The sequence below is a fragment of the Betta splendens genome, chromosome 8 (genome assembly GCF_900634795.4).
Source record: "Betta splendens chromosome 8, fBetSpl5.4, whole genome shotgun sequence".
Taxonomy (NCBI): domain Eukaryota; kingdom Metazoa; phylum Chordata; class Actinopteri; order Anabantiformes; family Osphronemidae; genus Betta; species Betta splendens.
In genome coordinates, this window is record NC_040888.2 from 16,128,472 (window position 1) to 16,147,619 (window position 19,148).

Here is a 19,148-nt window from a genome sequence, read left to right on the forward strand (position 1 = left end):
CCGTGGTTTAAACTAGTTTTTCTACAGCCTGAAAAGCTCAAAAACGATGTTTTAGTGTTTCTGCATTGGTTTCCATCACAGCAGCCTCTAATGGTCATGTTCTGATGCCAGAATACTGTCCAACAGCTCAATACATTCTATATGTACAGTTGCAATTGCCGTGGTTTAAACTAGTGTTTCTACAGCCAGAAAAGCTCAAAAAAGATGTTTTAGTGTTTTTGCATTGGTTTCCATCAGAGCAGCCTCTAATGGTCATGTTCTGATGCCAGAATACTGTCCAACAGCTTAATACATTCTAAATGTACAGTTGCAATTGCCGTGGTTTAAACTAGTGTTTCTACAGCCTGGTAAGCTCAAAAACGATGTTTTAGTATTTCTGCATTGGTGTTCATCAGAGCAGCCTCTAATGGTCATGTTCTGATGCCAAAATACTGTCCAACAGCTCAGTACATCCTAAATGTACAGTTGCATATGCGGTGGTTTAAACTAGTGTTCTTATGACCTGAAAAGCGCCAAAACGATGTTGTTTTGTTTCTGCATTGGTTTTTTAACATTACACTTTATAATAGTCATGTTCTCATGCCAGGCTACTTTCAAACAGCTCAATACATCCTAAAAGCAGAGTTGCAATTGCCGTGGGTTAAACTAGTCTTTCTACAGCTTGAAAAGCTCAAAAACAATGTTTTAGTGTTTCTGCATTGGTTTCCATCAGAGCAGCCTCTCATGGTCATGTTCTGATGCCAGAATACTGTCCAACATCTCAATACATCCTAAATGTACAGTTGCATATGCAGTGGTTTAAGGTAGTGTTCTTATGACCTGAAAAGCTCAAAAAGGATGTTTTAGTGTTTCTGCATTGTTTTTTTAACATTACACTTTATAATTGTCATGTTCTGATGCCAGAATTGTTTCCAACAGCTCAATACATTCTAAAAGCAGAGTTGCAATTGCCGTGGTTTAAACTAGTGTTTCTGCAGCCTGACAAGCTCAAAAACGATGGTTTAGTGTTTCTGCATTGGTTTCCACCAGAGCAGCCTCTAATGGTCATCTTCTGATGCCAGAATACTGTCCAGCAGCTCAATACATGCTAAATATACAGTTGCATATGCGGTGGTTTGAACTAGTGTTCTTATGACCTGAAAAGCTCCAAAATGATGTTGTTGTGTTTCTGCATTGGTTTTTGAACAATACAGTTTATAATGGTCATGTTCTCATGCCAGGCTACTTTCAAACAGCTCATTACATCCTAAAAGCAGAGTTGCAATTGTCGTGGTTTAAACTAGTGTTTCTACAGCTTGAAAAGCTCAAAAACAATGTTTTAGTGTTTCTACATTGGTTTCCATCAGAGCAGCCTCTAATGGTCATGTTCTGATGCTAGAATACTGTCAAACAGCTATATACATCCTAAATGTACAGTTGCAATTGCTGTGGTTTAAACTAGTGTTTCTACAGCCTGAAAAGCTCAAAAACGATGTATTAGTGTTTCTGCATTGGTTTCCATCAGAGCAGCCTCTAATGGTCATGTTCTGATGCCAGAATACTGTCCAACAGGTCAATACATCCTAAATGTACAGTTGCATTGCGGTGGTTTAAACTAGTGTTCTTATGACCTGAAAAGCTCCAAAACGATGTTTTAGTGTTTCTGCATTGGTTTTTTAACATTACACTTTATAATAGTCATGTTCTCATGCCAGAATACTGTCAAACAGCTCAATGCATCCTAAATGTACAATTGCAATTGCCGTGGTTTAAACTAGTGTTCTTATGACCTGAAAAGCTCCAGAACGATGTTGTAGTGTTTCTGCATTGGTTTTTTAACATTACAGTTCATAATGGTCATGTTCTCATGCCAGACTACTTTCAAACAGCTCAATACATTCTAAAAGCAGAGTTGCAATTGCCGTGGTTAAAATAGTGTTTCTACAGCCTGAAAAGCTCAGAAACGATGTTTTAGTGTTTCTGCATTGGTTTTCACCAGAGCAGCCTCTAATAGTCATGTTCTGATTCCAGAATACTGTGAAAAAGCTTAATACATCCTAAATTGACAATTGCAATTGCCATGGTTTAAACTAGTGTTTCTACAGCCTGAAAAGCTCAAAAACGATGTTTTAGTGTTTCAGCATTGGTTTCCATCAGAGCAGCCTCTAATGGTCATGTTCTAATGCCAGAATACTGTAAAACAGCTCAATACATCCTAAAAGCAGAGTTGCAATTGCCGTGGTTTAAACTAGTGTTCTTATGACCTGAAAAGCTCCGAAACGATGTTGTAGTGTTTCTGCATTGGTTTTTTAACAGTACAGTTTATAATGGTCATGTTCTCATTCCAGGCTACTGTAAAACAGCTCAATACATCCTAAAAGCAGAGTTGCAATAGCCGTGGTTTAAACTAGTGTTTCTACAGCCTGAAAAGCACAGAAACGATGTTTTAGTGTTTCTGCATTGGTTTTCATCAGAGCAGCCTCTAATGGTCATGTTCTGATGCCAGAATACTGTCCAACAGCTCAATACATCCTAAATGTACAGTTGCATATGCGGTGGTTTAAACTAGTGTTTTTATGACCTGAAAAGCTCCGGAACGATGTTGTAGTGTTTCTGCATTGGTTGTTGAACATTACAGTTTATAATGGTCATGTTCTTTTGCCAGGCTACTGTAAAACAGCTCAAACAACCTAAAAACAGAGTGTCAATTGCCGTGGTTTAAACTAGTTATTCTACAGCCTGAAAAGCTCAAAAATGATGTTTTAGTGTTTCTGCATTGGTTTCCATCAGTGCAGCCTCTAATGGTCATGTTCTGATGCCAGAATACTGTCCAACAGCTCAATGCATCCTAAATGTACAGTTGCATATGCGGTGGTTTAAACTAGTGGTCTTATGACCTGAAAAGCTCCAAAACGATGTTGTAGTGTTTCTGCATTGGTTTTTTAACATTACAGTTTATAATGGTCATGTTCTCATGCCAGGCTACTTTCAAACAGCTCAATACATCCTAAAAGCAGAGTTGCAGTTGCCGTGGTTTAAACTAGTGTTTCTACAGCTTGAAAAGCTCAAAAACAATGTTTTAGTGTTTCTGCATTGCTTTCCTTCAGAGCAGGCTCTAATGGTCATGTTCTGATGCCAGAATACTGTGCAACAGCTCAATACATCCTAAATGTACACTTGCATATGCGGCGCTTTAAACTAGTGTTCTCATGACCTGAAAAGCTCCAAAACAATGCTGTAGTGTTTCTGCATTGTTTTTTTTAACATTACAGTTTATAATAGTCATGTTCTCATGCCAGGCTACTTTCAAAAAGCTCAATACATCCTAAAACCAGAGTTGCAATTGCCGTGGTTTAAACTAGTGTTTCTACAGCCTGAAAAGCCCAAAAACGATGTTTTAGTGTTTCTGCATTGGTTTCCTCCAGAGCAGGCTCTAATGGTCATGTACTGATGCCAGAATACTGTCCAACAGCTCAATACATCCTAAATGTACACTTGCATATGCGGTGCTTTAAACTAGTGTTCTTATGACCTGAAAAGCTCAAAAAACGATGTTTTAGTGTTTCTGCATTGTTTTTTTTTAACATTACAGTTTATAATAGTCATGTTCTCATGCCAGGCTACTTACAAACCGCTCAATACATCCTAAAAGCAGAGTAGCAATTGCCGTGGTTTAAACTAGTGTTTCTACAGCTTGAAAAGCTCAAAGACGATGTTTTAGTGTTTCTGCATGGGTTTCCATCAGAGCAGCCTCTAATGGTCATGTTCTGATGCCAGAATACTGTCCAACAGCTCAATACATCCTAAATGCACAGTTGCAATTGCCGTGGTTTAAACTAGTGTTTCTACAGCCTAGTAAGCTCAAAAACGATGTTTTAGTGTTTCTGCATTGGTTTCCATCAGTGCAGCCTCTAATGGTCATGTTCTGATGCCAGAATACTGTCAAACAGCTCAATACATCCTAAATGTACAGTGGCAATTACAGTGGTTAAAACTAGTGTTTCTACAGCCAGAAAAGCTCAAAAATGATGTTTTAGTGTTTCTGCATTGGTTTCCATCAGTGCAGCCTCTAATGGTCATGTTCTGATGCCAGAATACTGTCCAACAGCTCAATACCTCCTAAATGTACAGTTGCAATTGCCGTGGTTTAAACTAGTGTTCTTATGACCTGAAAAGCTCCAGAACGATGTTGTAGTGTTTCTGCATTGGTGTTTTAACATTACAGTTTATAATGGTCATGTTCTCATGTCAGGCTACTATAAAACAGCTCAATACATCCTAAAAGCAGAGTTGCAATTGCCGTGGTTTAAACTAGTTTTTCTGCAGCCTGACAAGCTCAAAAACGATGTTTTAGTGTTTCTGCATTGGTTTCCATCGGAGCAGCCTCTAATGGTCATGTTCTGATGCCAGATTACTGTCAAACAGCTCAATACATCCTAAATGTACAGTTGCATATGCTGTGGTTTAAACTATTGTTCTTATGATCTGAAAAGCTCAAAAAACGATGTTTTAGTGTTTCTGCATTGTTTTTTTTAACATTACAGTTTATAATAGTCAAGTTCTCATGCCAGGCTACTTTCAAACCGCTCAATACATCCTAAAAGCAGAGTTGCAATTGCCGTGGTTTAAACTAGTGTTTCTACAGCCTGAAAAGCTCAAAAAAGATGTTTTAGTGTTTCTGCATGGGTTTCCATCAGAGCAGCCTCTAATGGTCATGTTCTGATGCCAGAATACTGTCCAACAGCTCAATACATCCTAAATGCACAGTTGCAATTGCCGTGGTTTAAACTAGTGTTTCTACAGCCTAGTAAGCTCAAAAACGATATTTTAGTGTTTCTGCTTTGGTTTCCATCAGAGCAGCCTCTAATGGTCATGTTCTGATGCCAGAATACTGTCCAACAGGTCAATACATCCTAAATGTACAGTTGCAATTGCCGTGGTTTAAACTAGTGTTTCTACAGCCCGGTAAGCTCATAAACGATGTTTCAGTGTTTCTGCATTGGTGTCCATCAGAGGAGCCTCTAATGGTCATGTTCTGATGCCAGAATACTTTCCAAAAGCTCAATACATCCTAAAAGTACAGTTGCATATGCGGTGGTTTAAACTATTGTTCTTATGACCTGAAAAGCTCAAAAAACGATATTTTAGTGTTTCTGCATTGGTTTCCATCAGAGCAGCCTCTAATGGTCATGTTCTGATGTCAGAATACTGTCAAATAGCTCAATACATTCTATATGTACAGTTGCAATTGCCGTGGTTTAAACTAGTGTTTCTACAGCCTGGTAAGATCAAAAACGATGTATTAGTGTTTCTGCATTGGTTTCCATCAGAGCAGCCTCTAATGGTCATGTTCTGATGCCAGAATACTGTCCAACAGGTCAATACATCCTAAATGTACAGTTGCAATTGCCGTGGTTTAAACTAGTGTTTCTACAGCCCGGTAAGCTCATAAACGATGTTTCAGTGTTTCTGCATTGGTGTCCATCAGAGGAGCCTCTAATGGTCATGTTCTGATGCCAGAATACTTTCCAAAAGCTCAATACATCCTAAAAGTAGAGTTGCAATTGCCGTGGTTTAAACTAGTTTTTCTACAGCCCGAAAAGCTCAAAAACAATGTTTTAGTGTTTCTGCATTGGTTTCCATCAGAGCAGACTCTAATGGTCATGTTCTGATGCCAGGATACTGTCCAACATCTCAATACATCCTAAATGTACAGTTGCATATGCAGTGGTTTAAGCTAGTGTTCTTATTACCTGAAAAGCTCAAAAAAGGATGTTTTAGTGTTTCTGCATTGTTTTTTTAACATTACACTTTATAATGGTCATGTTCTCATGCCAGGCTTCTTTCAAACAGCTCAATACATCCTAAATGTACAGTTGCAATTGCCGTGGTTTAAACTAGTGTTTCTACAGCCTGAAAAGCTCAAAAACGATGCTTTAGTGTTTCTGCATTGGTTTCCATCAGAGCAGCCTCTAATGGTCATGTTCTGATGCCAGAATACTGTCCAACAGGTCAATACATCCTAAAAGTACAGTTGCATATTGGTGGTTTAAACTAGTGTTCTTATGACCTGAAAAGCTCCAAAACGATGTTTTAGTGTTTCTGCATTGTTTTTTTAACATTACACTTTATAATAGTCATGTTCTCATGCCAGGCTACTTTCAAACAGCTCAAAACATCCTAAAAGCAGAGTTGCATTTGCCGTGGGTTAAACTAGTCTTTCTACAGCTTGAAAAGCTCAAAAACAATGTTTTAGTGTTTCTGCATTGGTTTTTTACCATTACATTTCCTATTGGTCATGTTTTCATGCCAGGCTACTTTCAAACAGCTCAATACATCCTAAAAGCAGAGTTGCAATTGCCGTCGTTTAAACTAGTGTTTCTACAGCTTGAAAAGCTCAAAAAAAATGTTTTAGTATTTCTACATTGGTTTCCATCAGAGCAGCCTCTAATGGTCATGTTCTGATGCCAGAATACTGTCCAACAGCTCAATACATCCTAAATGTACACTTGCAATTGCCGTAGTTTAAACTAGTGTTCTTATTACCTGAAAAGCTCAAGTGTACATTTAGTGTAGTGTTTCTGCATTGGTTTTCATCAGAGCAGCCTCTAATGATCATGTTCTGATGCCAGAATACTGTCAAACAGCTCAATGCATCCTAAATGTACAGTTGCAATTGCCGTTGTTTAAACTAGTGTTTCTGCAGCCTGAAAAGCTCAAAAACGATTTATTGGTGTTTCTGCATTGGTTTCCATCGGAGCAGCCTCTAATGGTTATGTTCTGATGCCAGAATACTGTCCAACAGCTCAATACATCCTAAATGTACAGTTGCATATGCGGTGGTTTAAACTAGTGTTCTTATTTTCTGAAAAGCTCAAATATGATGTTTTAGAGTTTCTGCATTGGTTTTTTACCATTTCATTTCATATTGGTCATGTTCTCATGCCAGGCTACTTTCAAACAGCTCAATACATCCTAAAAGCAGAGTTGCAATTGCCGTGGTTTAAAGTAGTGTTTCTACAGCCTGAAAAGCTCAAAAACAATGTTTTAGTATTTCTACATTGGTTTCCATCAGAGCAGCCTCTAATGGTCATGTTCTGATGCCAGAATACTGTCCAACAGCTCAATACATCCTAAATGTACAGTTGCATATGCGGTGGTTTAAACTAGTGTTTTTATGACCTGAAAAGCTCCAAAACGATGTTGTAGTGTTTCTGCATTGGTTTTTTAACATTACAGTTTATAATGGTCATGTTCTCATGCCAGGCTACTGTAAAACAACTCAATACTTCCTAAAACCAGAGTTGCAATTGCCGTGGATTAAACTACTGTTTCTACAGCCTGAAAAGCTCAAAAACGATGTTTTAGTGTTTCTGCATTGGTTTCCATCACAGCAGCCTCTAATGGTCATGTTCTGATGCCAGAATACTGTCCAACAGGTCAATACATCCTAAATGTACAGTTGCATTGCGGTGGTTTAAACTAGTGTTCTCATGACCTGAAAAGCTCCAAAACGATGTTTTAGTGTTTCTGCATTGTTTTTTTAACATTACACTTTATAATAGTCATGTTCTCATGCCAGGCTACTTTCAAATAGCTCAATACATCCTAAAAACAGAGTTGCAATTGCCGTGGTTTAAACTAGTGTTTCTACAGCTTGAAAAGCTCAGAAACGATGTTTTAGTGTTTCTGCATTGGTTTCCATCAGAGCAGCCTCTAATGGTCATGTTCTAATGCCAGAATACTGTAAAACAGCTCAATACATCCTAAAAGCAGAGTTGCAATTGCCGTGGTTTAAACTAGTGTTCTTATGACCTGAAAAGCTCCGAAACGATGTTGTAGTGTTTCTGCATTGGTTTTTTAACAGTACAGTTTATAATGGTCATGTTCTCATTCCAGGCTACTGTAAAACAGCTCAATACATCCTAAAAGCAGAGTTGCAATAGCCGTGGTTTAAACTAGTGTTTCTACAGCCTGAAAAGCACAGAAACGATGTTTTAGTGTTTCTGCATTGGTTTCCATCAGAGCAGCCTCTAATGGTCATGTTCTAATGCCAGAATATTGTAAAACAGCTCAATACATCCTAAAAGCAGAGTTGCAATTCCTGTGGTTTAAACTAGTGTTCTTATGACCTGAAAAGCTCCGAAACGATGTTGTAGTGTTTCTGCATTGTTTTTTTAACAGTACACTTTATAATGGTCATGTTCTCATTCCAAGCTACTGTAAAACAGCTCAATACATCCTAAAAGCAGAGTTGCAATAGCCGTGGTTTAAACTAGTGTTTCTACAGCCTGAAAAGCACAGAAACGATGTTTTAGTGTTTCTGCATTGGTTTCCATCAGAGCAGCCTCTAATGGTCATGTTCTGATGCCAGAATACTGTCCAACAGCTCAATACATCCTAAATGTACAGTTGCATATGCGGTGGTTTAAACTAGTGGTTTTATGACCTGAAAAGCTCCGGAACAATGTTGTAGTGTTTCTGCATTGGTTTTTGAACATTACAGTTTATAATGGTCATGTTCTTATGCCAGGCTACTGTAAAACAGCTCAAACAACCTAAAAGCAGAGTTGCAATTGCCGTGGTTTAAACAAGTTATTCTACAGCCTGAAAAGCTCAAAAATGATGTTTTAGTGTTTCTGCATTGGTTTCCATCAGTGCAGCCTCTAATGGTCATGTTCTGATGCCAGAATACTGTCAAACAGCTCACAACATCCTAAATGTACAGTTGCAATTGCCGTGTTTTAAACAAGTGTTTCTGCAGCCTGACAAGCTCAAAAACGATGTTTTAGTGTTTCTGCATTGGTTTCCATCAGAGCAGCCTCTAATGGTCATGTTCTGATGCCAGATTACTGTCAAACAGCTCAATACATCCTAAATGTACAGTTGCATATGCGGTGGTTTAAACTATTGTTCTTATGACCTGAAAAGCTCAAAAAACGATGTTTTAGTGTTTCTGCATTGGTTTTTTAACAGTACAGTTTATAATGGTCATGTTCTCATTCCAGGCTACTGTAAAACAGCTCAATACATCCTAAAAGCAGAGTTGCAATAGCCGTGGTTTAAACTAGTGTTTCTACAGCCTGAAAAGCACAGAAACGATGTTTTAGTGTTTCTGCATTGGTTTCCATCAGAGCAGCCTCTAATGGTCATGTTCTAATGCCAGAATATTGTAAAACAGCTCAATACATCCTAAAAGCAGAGTTGCAATTCCTGTGGTTTAAACTAGTGTTCTTATGACCTGAAAAGCTCCGAAACGATGTTGTAGTGTTTCTGCATTGTTTTTTTAACAGTACAGTTTATAATGGTCATGTTCTCATTCCAAGCTACTGTAAAACAGCTCAATACATCCTAAAAGCAGAGTTGCAATAGCCGTGGTTTAAACTAGTGTTTCTACAGCCTGAAAAGCACAGAAACGATGTTTTAGTGTTTCTGCATTGGTTTCCATCAGAGCAGCCTCTAATGGTCATGTTCTGATGCCAGAATACTGTCCAACAGCTCAATGCATCCTAAATGTACAGTTGCATATGCGGTGGTTTAAACTAGTGGTCTTATGACCTGAAAAGCTCCAAAACGATGTTGTAGTGTTTCTGCATTGGTTTTTTAACATTACAGTTTATAATGGTCATGTTCTCATGCCAGGCTACTTTCAAACAGCTCAATACATCCTAAAAGCAGAGTTGCAGTTGCCGTGGTTTAAACTAGTGTTTCTACAGCTTGAAAAGCTCAAAAACAATGTTTTAGTGTTTCTGCATTGCTTTCCTTCAGAGCAGGCTCTAATGGTCATGTTCTGATGCCAGAATACTGTGCAACAGCTCAATACATCCTAAATGTACACTTGCATATGCGGCGCTTTAAACTAGTGTTCTCATGACCTGAAAAGCTCCAAAACAATGCTGTAGTGTTTCTGCATTGTTTTTTTTAACATTACAGTTTATAATAGTCATGTTCTCATGCCAGGCTACTTTCAAAAAGCTCAATACATCCTAAAACCAGAGTTGCAATTGCCGTGGTTTAAACTAGTGTTTCTACAGCCTGAAAAGCCCAAAAACGATGTTTTAGTGTTTCTGCATTGGTTTCCTCCAGAGCAGGCTCTAATGGTCATGTACTGATGCCAGAATACTGTCCAACAGCTCAATACATCCTAAATGTACACTTGCATATGCGGTGCTTTAAACTAGTGTTCTTATGACCTGAAAAGCTCAAAAAACGATGTTTTAGTGTTTCTGCATTGTTTTTTTTTAACATTACAGTTTATAATAGTCATGTTCTCATGCCAGGCTACTTTCAAACCGCTCAATACATCCTAAAAGCAGAGTAGCAATTGCCGTGGTTTAAACTAGTGTTTCTACAGCTTGAAAAGCTCAAAGACGATGTTTTAGTGTTTCTGCATGGGTTTCCATCAGAGCAGCCTCTAATGGTCATGTTCTGATGCCAGAATACTGTCCAACAGCTCAATACATCCTAAATGCACAGTTGCAATTGCCGTGGTTTAAACTAGTGTTTCTACAGCCTAGTAAGCTCAAAAACGATGTTTTAGTGTTTCTGCATTGGTTTCCATCAGTGCAGCCTCTAATGGTCATGTTCTGATGCCAGAATACTGTCAAACAGCTCAATACATCCTAAATGTACAGTGGCAATTACAGTGGTTAAAACTAGTGTTTCTACAGCCAGAAAAGCTCAAAAATGATGTTTTAGTGTTTCTGCATTGGTTTCCATCAGTGCAGCCTCTAATGGTCATGTTCTGATGCCAGAATACTGTCCAACAGCTCAATACCTCCTAAATGTACAGTTGCAATTGCCGTGGTTTAAACTAGTGTTCTTAGGACCTGAAAAGCTCCAGAACGATGTTGTAGTGTTTCTGCATTGGTGTTTTAACATTACAGTTTATAATGGTCATGTTCTCATGTCAGGCTACTATAAAACAGCTCAATACATCCTAAAAGCAGAGTTGCAATTGCCGTGGTTTAAACTAGTTTTTCTGCAGCCTGACAAGCTCAAAAACGATGTTTTAGTGTTTTCTGCATTGGTTTCCATCGGAGCAGCCTCTAATGGTCATGTTCTGATGCCAGATTACTGTCAAACAGCTCAATACATCCTAAATGTACAGTTGCATATGCTGTGGTTTAAACTATTGTTCTTATGATCTGAAAAGCTCAAAAAACGATGTTTTAGTGTTTCTGCATTGTTTTTTTTAACATTACAGTTTATAATAGTCAAGTTCTCATGCCAGGCTACTTTCAAACCGCTCAATACATCCTAAAAGCAGAGTTGCAATTGCCGTGGTTTAAACTAGTGTTTCTACAGCCTGAAAAGCTCAAAAAAGATGTTTTAGTGTTTCTGCATGGGTTTCCATCAGAGCAGCCTCTAATGGTCATGTTCTGATGCCAGAATACTGTCCAACAGCTCAATACATCCTAAATGCACAGTTGCAATTGCCGTGGTTTAAACTAGTGTTTCTACAGCCTAGTAAGCTCAAAAACGATATTTTAGTGTTTTTGCTTTGGTTTTCATCAGAGCAGCCTCTAATGGTCATGTTCTCATGCCAGAATACTGTTCAACAGCTCAATACATCCTAAATGTACAGTTGCAATTGCCGTGATTTAAACTAGTGTTTCTACAGCCCGGTAAGCTCATAAACGATGTTTCAGTGTTTCTGCATTGGTGTCCATCAGAGGAGCCTCTAATGGTCATGTTCTGATGCCAGAATACTTTCCAAAAGCTCAATACATCCTAAAAGTACAGTTGCATATGCGGTGGTTTAAACTATTGTTCTTATGACCTGAAAAGCTCAAAAAACGATATTTTAGTGTTTCTGCATTGGTTTCCATCAGAGCAGCCTCTAATGGTCATGTTCTGATGTCAGAATACTGTCAAATAGCTCAATACATTCTATATGTACAGTTGCAATTGCCGTGGTTTAAACTAGTGTTTCTACAGCCTGAAAAGCTCAAAAACGTTGTTTTAGTGTTTCTGCATTGGTTTCCATCAGAGCAGCCTCTAATGGTCATGTTCTGATGCCAGAATACTGTTCAACAGCTCAATACATCCTAAATGTACGGTTGCAATTGCCGTGATTTAAACTAGTGTTTCTACAGCCTGAAAAGCTCAAACACGATGTTTTAGTGTTCCTGCATTGGTTTCCATCAGAGCAGCCTCTAATGGTCATGTTCTGATGCCAGAATACTTTCCAACAGCTCAATACATCCTAAAAGCAGAGTTGCAATTGCCGTGGTTTAAACTAGATTTCTTACGGTCTGAAGATCTCAAAAACAATGTTTTAGTGTTTCTGCATTGGTTTCCATCAGAGCAGACTCTAATGGTCATGTTCTGATGCCAGAATACTGTCCAACAGCTCAATACATCCTAAATGTACAGTTGCATATGCAGTGGTTTAAACTAGTGTTCTTATGACCTGAAAAGCTCAAAAACGATGTTTTAGTGTTTCTGCATTGTTTTTTTTAACATTACAGTTCATAATGGTCATGTTCTCATGCCAGGCTTCTTTCAAACAGCTCAATACATCCTAAATGTACAGTTGCAATTGCCGTGGTTTAAACTAGTGTTTCTACAGCCTGAAAAGCTCAAAAACGATGTTTTAGTGTTTCTGCATTGGTTTCCATCAGAGCAGCCTCTAATGGTCATGTTCTGATGCCAGAATACTGTCCAACAGCTCAATACATCCTAAAAGTACGGTTGCATATGTTGGTGGTTTGAACTAGTGTTCTTATGCCCTGAAAAGCTCAGAAACGATGCTTTAGTGTTTCTGCATTGTTTTTTTAACATTACAGTTTATAATGGTCATGTTCTCATGCCAGGCTACTTTCAAACAGCTCAAAACATCCTAAAAGCAGAGTTGCATTTGCCGTGGGTTAAACTAGTCTTTCTACAGCTTGAAAAGCTCAAAAACAATGTTTTAGTGTTTCTGCATTGGTTTTTTACCATTACATTTCCTATTGGTCATGTTCTCATGCCAGGCTACTTTCAAACAGCTCAGTACATCCTAAAAGCAGAGTTGAAATTGCCGTGGTTTAAACTAGATTTCTTACGGTCTGAAGATCTCAAAAACAATGTTTTAGTGTTTCTGCATTGATGGTTTCCATCAGAGCAGCCTCTAATGGTCATGTTCTGATGCCAGAATACTGTCCAACAGCTCAATACATCCTAAATGTACACTTGCAATTGCCGTAGTTTAAACTAGTGTTCTTATTACCTGAAAAGCTCAAGTGTACATTTAGTGTAGTGTTTCTGCATTGGTTTTCATCAGAGCAGCCTCTAATGATCATGTTCTGATGCCAGAATACTGTCAAACAGCTCAATGCATCCTAAATGTACAGTTGCAATTGCCGTTGTTTAAACTAGTGTTTCTGCAGCCTGAAAAGCTCAAAAACGATTTATTGGTGTTTCTGCATTGGTTTCCATCGGAGCAGCCTCTAATGGTTATGTTCTGATGCCAGAATACTGTCCAACAGCTCAATACATCCTAAATGTACAGTTGCATATGCGGTGGTTTAAACTAGTGTTCTTATTTTCTGAAAAGCTCAAATATGATGTTTTAGAGTTTCTGCATTGGTTTTTTACCATTTCATTTCATATTGGTCATGTTCTCATGCCAGGCTACTTTCAAACAGCTCAATACATCCTAAAAGCAGAGTTGCAATTGCCGTGGTTTAAAGTAGTGTTTCTACAGCCTGAAAAGCTCAAAAACAATGTTTTAGTATTTCTACATTGGTTTCCATCAGAGCAGCCTCTAATGGTCATGTTCTGATGCCAGAATACTGTCCAACAGCTCAATACATCCTAAATGTACAGTTGCATATGCGGTGGTTTAAACTAGTGTTTTTATGACCTGAAAAGCTCCAAAACGATGTTGTAGTGTTTCTGCATTGGTTTTTTAACATTACAGTTTATAATGGTCATGTTCTCATGCCAGGCTACTGTAAAACAACTCAATACTTCCTAAAACCAGAGTTGCAATTGCCGTGGATTAAACTACTGTTTCTACAGCCTGAAAAGCTCAAAAACGATGTTTTAGTGTTTCTGCATTGGTTTCCATCACAGCAGCCTCTAATGGTCATGTTCTGATGCCAGAATACTGTCCAACAGGTCAATACATCCTAAATGTACAGTTGCATTGCGGTGGTTTAAACTAGTGTTCTCATGACCTGAAAAGCTCCAAAACGATGTTTTAGTGTTTCTGCATTGTTTTTTTAACATTACACTTTATAATAGTCATGTTCTCATGCCAGGCTACTTTCAAATAGCTCAATACATCCTAAAAACAGAGTTGCAATTGCCGTGGTTTAAACTAGTGTTTCTACAGCTTGAAAAGCTCAGAAACGATGTTTTAGTGTTTCTGCATTGGTTTCCATCAGAGCAGCCTCTAATGGTCATGTTCTAATGCCAGAATACTGTAAAACAGCTCAATACATCCTAAAAGCAGAGTTGCAATTGCCGTGGTTTAAACTAGTGTTCTTATGACCTGAAAAGCTCCGAAACGATGTTGTAGTGTTTCTGCATTGGTTTTTTAACAGTACAGTTTATAATGGTCATGTTCTCATTCCAGGCTACTGTAAAACAGCTCAATACATCCTAAAAGCAGAGTTGCAATAGCCGTGGTTTAAACTAGTGTTTCTACAGCCTGAAAAGCACAGAAACGATGTTTTAGTGTTTCTGCATTGGTTTCCATCAGAGCAGCCTCTAATGGTCATGTTCTAATGCCAGAATATTGTAAAACAGCTCAATACATCCTAAAAGCAGAGTTGCAATTCCTGTGGTTTAAACTAGTGTTCTTATGACCTGAAAAGCTCCGAAACGATGTTGTAGTGTTTCTGCATTGTTTTTTTAACAGTACACTTTATAATGGTCATGTTCTCATTCCAAGCTACTGTAAAACAGCTCAATACATCCTAAAAGCAGAGTTGCAATTACCGTGGTTTAAACTAGTGTTTCTACAGCCTGAAAAGCTAAAAAAACGATGTTTTAGTGTTTCTGCATTGGTTTCCATCAGAGCAGCCTCTAATGGTCATGTTCTGATGCCAGAATACTGTCCAACAGCTCAATACATCCTAAATGTACAGTTGCATATGCCGTGGTTTAAACTAGTGTTTTTATGACCTGAAAAGCTCCGGAACAATGTTGTAGTGTTTCTGCATTGGTTTTTGAACATTACAGTTTATAATGGTCATGTTCTTATGCCAGGATACTGTCAAACAGCGCAATACAACCTAAAAGCAGAGTTGCAATTGCCGTGGTTTAAACTAGTGTTTCTACAGCCTGAAAAGCTCAAAAACGATGTTTTAGTGTTTCTGCATTGGTTTCCATCAGAGCAGCCTCTAATGGTCATGTTCTGATGCCAGAATACTGTCAAACAGCTCAATACATCCTAAATGTACAGTTGCAATTGCTGTGGTTTAACCTAGTGTTTCTGCTGCCTGACAAGCTCAAAACGATGTTTTAGTGTTTCTGCATTGGTTTCCATCAGAGCAGCCTCTAATGGTCATGTTCTGATGCCAGAATACTGTCAAAACAGCTCAATACATCCTAAATGTACAGTTGCAATACCGTGGTTTAAACTATTGTTCTATATGACCTGAAAAGCTCAAAAACGATGTTTTAGTGTTTCTGCATTGGTTTTTTAACAGTACAGTTTATAATTGTCATGTTCTCATGCCAGGCTACTGTAAAACAGCTCAATACATCCTAAAAGCAGAGTTGCAATAGCCGTGGTTTAAACTAGTGTTTCTACAGCCTGAAAAGCACAGAAACGATGTTTTAGTGTTTCTGCATTGGTTTCCATCAGAGCAGCCTCTAATGGTCATGTTCTAATGCCAGAATATTGTAAAACAGCTCAATACATCCTAAAAGCAGAGTTGCAATTCCTGTGGTTTAAACTAGTGTTCTTATGACCTGAAAAGCTCCGAAACGATGTTGTAGTGTCTGCATTGGTTTTTGAACATTACAGTTTATAATGGTCATGTTCTCATGCCAGGATACTTTCAAACAGCTCAAAACATCCTAAAAGCAGAGTTGCATTTGCCGTGGGTTAAACTAGTCTTTCTACAGCTTGAAAAGCTCAAAAACAATGTTTTAGTGTTTCTGCATTGGATTTTTACCATTACATTTCCTATTGGTCATGTTCTCATGCCAGGCTACTTTCAAACAGCTCAATACATCCTAAAAGCAGAGTTGCAATTGCCGTTGTTTAAACTAGTGTTTCTACAGCTTGAAAAGCTCAAAAAAGATGTTTTAGTGTTTCTGCATGGGTTTCCATCAGAGCAGCCTCTAATGGTCATGTTCTGATGCCAGAATACTTTCAAACAGCTCAATACATCCTAAAAGCAGAGTTGCAGTTGCCGTGGTTTAAACTAGTGTTTCTACAGCCTGAAAAGCTCAAAAAAGATGTTTTAGTGTTTCTGCATGGGTTTCCATTAGAGCAGCCTCTAATGGTCATGTTCTGATGCCAGAATACTGTCCAACAGCTTAATACATCCTAAATGCACAGTTGCAATTGCCGTGGTTTAAACTAGTTATTCTACAGCCTGAAAAGCTCAAAAATGATGTTTTAGTGTTTCTGCATTGGTCTCCATCAGAGTAGCCTCTAATGGTCATGTTCTGATGCCAGAATACTGTCCAACAGCTCAATGCATCCTAAATGTACAGTTGCATATGCGGTGGTTTAAACTAGTGTTCTTATGACCTGAAAAGCTCCAAAACGATGTTGTAGTGTTTCTGCATTGGTTTTTTAACATTACAGTTTATAATGGTCATGTTCTAATGCCAGGCCACTTTCAAACAGCTCAATACATCCTAAAAGCAGAGTTGCAGTTGCCGTGGTTTAAACTAGTGTTTCTACAGCCTGAAAAGCTCAAAAAAGATGTTTTAGTGTTTCTGCATGGGTTTCCATCAGAGCAGCCTCTAATGGTCATGTTCTGATGCCAGAATACTGTCCAACAGCTTAATACATCCTAAATGCACAGTTGCATCTGCCGTGGTTTAAACTAGTGTTTCTACAGCCTAGTAAGCTCAAAAACGATGTTTTAGTGTTTCTGCTTTGGTTTCCATCAGAGCAGCCTCTAATGGTCATGTTCTGATGCCAGAATACTTTCCAACAGCTCAATACATCCTAAAAGCAGAGTTGCAAATGCTGTGGTTTAAACTAGTGTTTCTGCATCCTGACAAGGTCAAAAACGATGTTTTAGTGTTTCTGTATTGGTCTCCATCAGAGTAGCCTCTAATGGTCATGTTCTGATGCCAGAATACTGTCCAACAGCTCAATGCATCCTAAATGTACAGTTGCATATGCGGTGGTTTAAACTAGTGTTCTTATGACCTGAAAAGCTCAAAAAACGATATTTTAGTGTTTCTGCATTGGTTTCCACCACAGCAGCCTCTAATAGTCATGTTCTGATGCCAGAATACTGTCCAACAGGTCAATACATCCTAAATGTACAGTTGCAATTGCCGTGGTTTAAACTAGTGTTTCTACAGCCCGGTAAGCTCATAAACGATGTTTCAGTGTTTCTGCATTGGTGTCCATCAGAGGAGCCTCTAATGGTCATGTTCTGATGCCAGAATACTTTCCAAAAGCTCAATACATCCTAAAAGTAGAGTTGCAATTGCCGTGGTTTAAACTAGTTTTTCTACAGCCTGAAAAGCTCAAACACAATGTTTTAGTGTTTCTGCATTGGTTTCCATCAGAGCAGACTCTAATGGTCATGTTCTGATGCCAGAATACTGTCCAACATCTCAATACATCCTAAATGTACAGCTGCATATGCAGTGGTTTAAGGTAGTGTTCTTATGACCTGAAAAGCTCAAAAAGGATGTTTTAGTGTTTCTGCATTGGTTTCCATCAGAGCAGCCAATGGTCATGTTCTGATGCCAGAATACTGTCAAAAAGCTCAGAATACTGTCAAAAAGCTCAAAACATCCTAAATGTACAGTTGCAATTGCCGTGGTTTAAAATAGTGTTTCTACAGCCTAAAAAAGCTCAGAAACGATGTTTTAGTGTTTCTGCATTGGTTTCCATCAGAGCAGCCTCTAATGGTCATGCTTGATGCCAGAATACTGTCAAACAGCTCAATACATCCTAAATGTACAGTTGCAATTGCTGTGGTTTAAACTAGTGTTTCTACAGCCTGGTAAGCTCAAAAACGATGTTTTAGTGTTTCTGCATTGTTTTTTTAACATTACACTTTATAATAGTCATGTTCTCATGCCAGGCTACTTTCAAACAGCTCAATACATCCTAAAAGTAGAGTTGCAGTTGCCGTGGTTTAAACTAGTGTTTCTACAGCTTGAAAAGCTCAAAAACAATGTTTTAGTGTTTCTACATTGGTTTCCATCAGAGCAGCCTCTAATGGTCATGTTCTGATGCTAGAATACTGTCAAACAGCTATATACATCCTAAATGTACAGTTGCAATTGCTGTGGTTTAAACTAGTGTTTCTACAGCCTGAAAAGCTCAAAAACGATGTATTAGTGTTTCTGCATTGGTTTCCATCAGAGCAGCCTCTAATGGTCATGTTCTGATGCCAGAATACTGTCCAACAGGTCAATACATCCTAAATGTACAGTTGCATTGCGGTGGTTTAAACTAGTGTTCTTATGACCTGAAAAGCTCCAAAACGATGTTTTAGTGTTTCTGCATTGTTTTTTTAACATTACACTTTATAATAGTCATGTTCTCATGCCAGGCTACTTTCAAATAGCTCAATACATCCTAAAAACAGAGTTGCAATTGCCGTGGTTTAAACTAGTGTTTCTACAGCTTGAAAAGCTCAGAAACGATGTTTTAGTGTTTCTGCATTGGTTTCCATCAGAGCAGCCTCTAATGGTTATGTTCTGATGCCAGAATACTGTCCAACAGCTTAATACATTTTAAATGTACAGTTGCAATAGCCGTGGTTTAAACTAGTGTTTCTACAGCCTGGTAAGCTCAAAAACGATGTTTTAGTGTTTCTGCATTGGTGTTCATCAGAGCAGCCTCTAATGGTCATGTTCTGATGCCAAAATACTGTCCAACAGCTCAGTACATCCTAAATGTACAGTTGCATATGCGGTGGTTTAAACTAGTGTTCTTATGACCTGAAAAGCGCCAAAACGATGTTGTTTTGTTTCTGCATTGGTTTTTTAACATTACACTTTATAATAGTCATGTTCTCATG